The following is a 7,810-nucleotide window of genomic DNA, read 5'->3' on the forward strand; positions in this document are numbered from 1 at the left end:
AAATAAGTTCAATTCAATAAAATTAATTTCAGTTCAGTAAAAATAAGTTCAGTTTAGTAAAATTCAGTTTTCTTTAACAAGAATTATAATAGAAAATTAGTAAAAATGATTTCTTTTCAGCAAAAATAATTTCAATTCAGCAAAATTAATTTAAGTTCAGTAAAAATAATTTAAATTCAACAAATATAATTTTGTTTCAATAAAAATAATTTCAGTTCAGAAAAAATAAGGTGAAGTGAACGAGGCCTAATTAATTGAATTACTTATAAGCTAATTTAAATCTAAAATATTTAGACAAATTAGATGTTATAGCACCTTAATCAATAAAAATATATACTACGTAATAATAATGGATTCTACCTAAATGCCCTTTATGATGTATGTTGTCATATAATTAGTTACCTTTTCTCCTAATCTTATTTCTGATTTGACGTGTCAAGATCATCCCCTTGGGATGTGATATGATAAGTAAGTTTTATACTTCCTCAAAGCATCATTTGGCATTAGAAATCATGTTGTTTAGGCTATATGATTGCACTTTTAGTTCATATTTTAGTTCATATTTTTATAATTGAAATAGGGAAATTCTCAATGGTAGTCCTAATTTGGGATTATATAAAATGAGTCTAGTGGTGATTGGGACTGCACTTGATAGTGGGGATCCGTGTTCGATCTCCCGCAATAATAATTGGGAGGGGACTGAAACCTAACCATCCACAACTGATCCCCGAATCCCGTTTAGGCCAAAGGATAAAGCGTGTGGAACACCAGTTAAAAAAAAAAGGTTAATTTTATATCTTTAGTTATGGTTAGATTTTTTTTTTTCTTAAGAAAAATACATAGTTTTTTTACCACATTTTTCAATTTTTTTTTTCCTGCCACTTAAAACACTTCAATTCTGTATAAATAATTTCAATTCAACGATATAGAAGTGAATATTAACCGATATCGACTAATGACTTGCTAATACTCTTGTTCTAGACTTCTAGTAACAGCCAACAGCAAGAAAAAAACAAATTATGTGTCAATTCCTTCAACAAGCAAAAATGGAGAAGTACAAGAGGCTTAATATAGCTGAACGCTAATTATCTGATCTACTACTTCCACATACTGCTTTTATTTGTTTATTTATTTGTTTAGCAAACTCATTGAAGATTTGCAAACCAAGAAAAGGTTGATGGGAGTAAATAAAATAATAGTGTTGGTGTGAGCCTTATCAAATCTAAAATAATTATAATTAAACATCAATGATTGTAAATTTAAACACAAATTCTTATATGTGGTTGGTCACTAGTGGCGGAGTCAGGATTTTCAAATTGGGGGGACGAACTACGAACGTCCTATAATTTAAATTAGAACAGTAAAACTTGGAGCATGAAAATTTTAGTACCTAATATAGAAAAGAAAAAGGTTTTTCTAAATTATATTTCGCTTTGAGCCTCAATAGACATACAATTAGAACAGTAAAACTTGGAGCATGAATAGATAACACTAAAAAAAACTAGTACGGAGTAATTTTATAGGCAAAGTTTTTTTATACTACAAAAGAACATATACTAGTAAAATATATAAGTAAATTACATTTTACTATAAAAAAAAATAATCAAAAACATTATCAACAATAACAAATTAACAACAACAACAACAACAACAACAACAACAACAACAACAACAACAACAATAATAATAATAATAATAATAAGTGCTCAATGCCACATATTATTATACTCCATACTTTTTATACTTCAATTTTTTTTTTTTTTTTTTTTTGAAAGATACTTTTTATACTTCACATGTGTTTGATTAAAATTAATATTGTTTTTCTTTCAAAACTCAACTAATATTTCCTTATTATAAAAATAAAAAAAAAATCTACTACCCTGCTTTCTAAATAAATTTCTAAATATATATTTTTCTTAAAAAATTTATGCAGTCATCTCCTTTGTTATCTCCTCCGCTTCTCTGCTCCTTCAATTCTTCTCTTCATCTTGTCATCACAACTTCTCCATTATTACTCTTGAAGAACTGTTATATAGCAACCATTTTTCTTGTTCTTCTTTCTTCTTCTTTTAATTTTAAAAAATATAAACCTGAAATTTTTTTTTTAAGAAAAATGGGGGGACAGCTGTCCCCCCATGTCCCTTAATTGGCTCCGCCACTGTTGGTCACACCGTGTGGCCAACTATCATAAGAGTTACTTTGTAGTGTTATAAGGGCTATTTCGTCAAAATTACAGGGTTACTTCGTTAATGTTATAAAGGTTACTTGGTCGGTGTTATAAGGGTTACTTGATTAATATTACAAGGGTTACCCGGTCACGATGTTATAAGAATTACTTTGTCCTTTTACAAGCGGTCACATGGTGCATGACAATGACGCCTTGAAATTTAAAAGCATACCTCATGAAAGATTGTTAATCGAATTAAAAAAAAAAGGAAATTATGACAAAAACACGCATAAATCAATCTAAGTAATACTTATTTTTTCTAAAAATATGTGTAAATCAACGATTTAATGCTTAAAAGTGAAAACATATTTTAAAAAAAATAAATATTAATTACACTGATGTACATGTGTTTTTGTTATGAATTCCTAAATTTATACGGTACTACGTACTATTTTAAGGTGGAAAAAAAAACCAAATTAAAATTCTTTAAAAATTAAATAGAAACCCCACACAATAAGTGAGAAAAAAATATTAGCCCAATATGATACCATTATACCATACCCACAAAATATCAAATAAAACTTAATAAAATAACTCAAATTTGGAGAACTGAGAGAGAGGAAATTGAAGAAATACTAACCCATGAATTTAATAGACATGGAGCACAAAAACCTACTGATTGCATTGGAAACCTAGCAGGAGGTAGTGGGGTTCGAATTGGACCTCAACTATGCAAGCACCGGAAATCTCATTCAGGAGATTCGAATGATAGCGTCGCCGCTATCAATGGAGGCTCAACCTATGGAAGGATTGGAGGTTTTTGTAGGGAATAATTCAAGCATCCTATACGTGAGTCCCACTGTGATCATACACTTAAGTATGGTGGCGTCCAAAGGAAAGGAAATTAGAGCAAAAGAATTGCCAACAAGTTTTAGGAACTTGTAAACCGTTCACAAGGTTACACCGTTTCACGATCCATGAGATCGCTAACTCCGTAGTGGTCCTGAACCATGACTGGATATTCGAGGATAAAAGGTACAAATCCAACCTAAAAGAGATTGAACCAGCCCTAAATAGGCCTATACTTTATTCTTCTTATATTCATGTGTGCTTTCTGACTAACATACAATCATTAGGTTAACCCTAAACCTGTTTAATCTATGTTGGTTGAATATTAATGCACAAACAAATTTATCATTGGCGATCACTTGAATTAAAATCACATTAGCCTAAACAAAATTATTAATTATCTTATTAAGCGTAATTTCACGTACAAATTCCATTTAAACCTGCAAGAAAGGGAGTGATCAAGAAATAACAATAATATCAAGCAACAAATCATCATCATAATAATATTCAATCTCAAAGCGTAATAATATAAGCAAGATCCTAGACATGATACTAACATGATTAATAACAAATCCTAGCATGTCACTAAAAAATAAAAATTAAAGCTTTGACCCTAACATGATACTAACATACATGATATGAGAAATAGGAAGCAACCTAAGCATGATACATGACATTAGAAATATTAGTTATTACCCTAAACATGATACTAGGAATCATAGAGACATCCTAACATGATACTAGGAATTAAAACAATCTAAACATGCTTTCTAAAGATATAGCAATAAAACTACTTACTTTGTTGCCTCGTATCTCTTTCTATCAAAACAATACACTCGTTAGTAACTTCAATAAAAAGTATTAAATCAAACAATTAATTTAAATAATTGAAATAGGGATTTGGGACCAAACCCTCAGAAATTATCAACCTTCCACGTCTAGGGAGAAGACAACTTCGAGCTTGGCTAGGTGTGTCTCAGTCTCGTGATGGAGGAATGGTGTTTTTGAAAAGGCAAGGCTTAGAAAGAGGGAGAAAGAACAACCTTCTAGCTTTGAGAGAGAGTGAATAGAAATATGATTGTTGATGATTAAAAAACGGGGAAATACGACCCTATTTGTAGAGAAAAACATCCGAAAACGATCAGAAAAGACCGAATTTCAATCGAAGTATAATTGCTTTCATCGCGACGTGACAGACCTATCGTGGCGCGATGGACCTGTCGCAGCTCGATGGTGCTGCGGGATAATATTTGTCGTACGGAGTCCTTTTTCCAATATAATTGGGTAATTAGAGTCCATACTTTATCATTAAAATCAGATTAAATGTTTTTTTAAAACTCTTGTTTTATTTCAACTAAAATTCATTATCTTTTCTAAAAATATAATTATTAATCCTAATCTCTCTAGAACTTAAAATAACCTTCTAGATTAATCTAGAAAATTAAGGTAATTCATAATAACTTCAGGAATGATAATTAATGGACCCTCCACTTGATCATTGGGTCGCCCATAAAACTCATTTATGATCCAATTTAATATTTGGGCCATAACTTCCTCATTATTCATCAGAATTGGGCTTATAATATATCGTTGGAAAGCTCTTTTCGAGCCCCATCCAACTACACAATTATTGGACCATAACATAGACCAAACTAAATTGGACTGGACATTTTTTATAAATAAGGTATGAAAAGAAAGATTTTCGAAAACATAAAGAAGTATTTTTATTAAAACAGGGGAATCATGAGACTCCTTCACATTTGACCTTACTCGATATTAATGACGTGAAAAGTATTCATCACTGGGTTTTTTCCCAATTTCCCATTGCCATATGTTAATATAAAAGCTATTCTTTGGAATGTGAGAGGTGCAACTAACAAGGATTTCGCTCCACGCACGCTATTGAAGTTGTGCAAATGCGTAAAAAAATTTTGTTTCTCTTGGAAACAAAGTCGACTGATGAGATTGCACTAAAATTATGTAGGAGGATCGGGTTTGAGGAATTTAAAACAATTCCTGCTGATGGGCTTAGAGGTGGAATCTGGTTATTTTGGCGCAAGCCTGCCATCTTAATGGAGCTTGTTGCTGAAGCCCCACATGTTCTTCACTCTCTTTTCAAATTTTATCCATCTGATCCTGAGGTTCTTATCACGGGTGGCATGCTCCGATTACTGCTAGAGCTAGAGAAAAAAGAGTTGTGGAGAAATTTTGGGAGAGAACCCTCCTCCCCCTACTACCTCGTGGCTTCTCATGGGGGATATGAATGAATTGAAGTGATGTCCCAATCTGAAAAGATGGGAGGTATACTGGTGAATAACTCCCAAGGGAAGGCTTTTTCGGAGTGGACTGATTCGGAGGGGCTAATTGATCTTAAATATAATGGACCAACATTCACTTAGAACAATGGTAGAGAAGGAACATAACTAATTAGAGAAAGACTTGACAAAGCTCTAGCGAATGCAAAATGGATGAAAGTGCACCCTCAAACTCAGGTATTTCATTTAGCTAGAACTGACTCTGATCATTGTCCTATTATGATTGATACAGGTATTGTTATTCATAATGGTAATTACCCTTTTTTATGAAAAGAGGCATGGCTGGAAAACCCTAGTTTTGATGATTTTTTTAACAAAGCTTAGGAAAGGGGAATAATTTTAATGAGTCCAAGAATAGCTTCACGACAGAAGTTAGGGTCTGGAATAAGTTTGTGTTTAACGAAGCCATCCTAAATAACAATAGATTAATTGCTAGAATTCATGGAATCCAAAAAGTACTTAGCACTAGATGCTCATCCTTCCTTATTAATCTCGAAGATTCACTTTTAAAACACCTTAATGATGCTTTTAAATTGGAACGAATTGAGTGGGCACAAAAAGCCATGGTCGATTATAAGAGGAAATATGGAGATTGGAACACCAAGTATTTTCATAATTTTGCTAAAATTAAAAATAGTAGGGGTAAGATTTTATGACTAAAAGATGAGTTCGGGAATTGGATTAATGATCAAAGTGTGCTTAAACTAATATGCGTAAATTATTTTAAGAATATTTTTGAGTCAAGAATGGCTTTCAAAATCGATATTTCTAAGGCCTATGATAGTTTGGAATGGGAATTCATTAGAGAAACTTTAATGGGGCTAAATTTTCCTAGTTCTCTTGTTAATCTTATCTTAAGTTGTGTCACTACTCCATCCATTTCTATTTTATGGAATGGCTAAATAATAATAGTTTTACTCCTTCTAGAGGGATTAGGAAAGGGGATCCCCTTTCTTCCTATATTTTTGTTCTTTGTCTTAAAAGATTATCATTAATGATAGAATAAAGAGTAGGAAAGGGTCAATGGGTTCCTATTAAAATTTACAATGAAGTTAGTATCTCTCATCTTTTTTATGCCGACGATGTCTTTTTATTTGCCAAGGCTTTGGTGGAAAATGTGAGAGTTATTAGGGAGGTGCTTCTTGATTTTGGTGCAAGGTTGGATTTGTTCATTAGTCCTACTAAGTCTAAGGTTATTTTCCCTCCTAAAATGTGCTTATCCCTTAAGAAAGCTATTCTTGATGCTACTAATATTAAAGGTTCTCCTTCTTTTGGTAAGTATCTAGGAGTGAATATTAGTCCTAATAGACTTAGGAAATCAGATTATGTGGATCTCCTTAACACTACTAGAAATGATCCATTTATCGATGGCCAGAATCCATCGGTAAAATTGTAAAAAACCATCGGTATCGCATTTACCGATGGCTGCCATCGGTAAAAAACCATCGGATTATAATACGTCGGTAAAATCGAAAATACCGATGGGAAAACCATCGGTAAACTTAATACCGATGGTTTTACCGATGGCTACAAACTATCGGTGCCTATTTAAATACCGATGGCTAAAGCCATCGGTTTTTTTTTCCGATGGTCAAAGCCATCGGTATATTTGGAATACCGATGGCTTTTGGCCATCGGTAATTTTTTAATAAAAAATAAAAAAAATAAAAATCCCTACCCACCCCCTACCTACCCTACCCTCTGCCTACCCCACCCAACACAACCCAACACTGCCACCGTAAGCCACTAAGCATCGCCAACCACCAGTACCACCACCACAACCCTATTCCACTAACCACCGCCGTCGTAAACCACTCAGCACCACCAACCACCACCCGAAACACCTTTTAAATCAACAAAAAAAAAACAACCCACAAAAATCAACACAAAAAACCTACAAAAATCAAGCCAAAATAAACCACAAAAATTAACAAAAAATTAAACATTTATAAAATTTAAAGTTAAAAAACAATAAACACACGAAATTTCAACAAACACACACCATGAAAATGGTAGAAAATTAAACCCACAAAAATCACACAAATAAACCCACAAAACGAAATTACTTACAAAATTAAACAAAAAAATCCACATACCTTTCAAATTTCTTCTTTTTAGGTTTAAATGGTAAAACTCGACCATGAAAATTCCAGATCTGGAATTTTCATGGTCGAGTTTGACCAAAAAAACCTTAAACTTTGCATAAACCTCGTGATGGTGATGGTAGTACACTAGTACCCCAAAAAATTGTGACGTTTCTGCTGATGGTAGTGGTTTTGATGATGGAGAAGAGGGGGAGAGAAAGAAATCAAAATTCAAAAGAGAGGAGGGAGGAGGAACGTAAGAGAAGAGAAGGAGAGAGGAGAGAGAAAAATTAAAGAGGAGAGAGGAGAGAGGAGAGAGAATGAGAGGAAAGAGATAGAAGAAGAGAGGGGCGTGAATGAAGGAGGAAGAAATAGAAGGGGAAAGGGAGGCGGTA

Source organism: Chenopodium album, chromosome 13, assembly GCF_948465745.1.
Source record: "Chenopodium album chromosome 13, dcCheAlbu1.1, whole genome shotgun sequence".
Classification (NCBI taxonomy): domain Eukaryota; kingdom Viridiplantae; phylum Streptophyta; class Magnoliopsida; order Caryophyllales; family Amaranthaceae; genus Chenopodium; species Chenopodium album.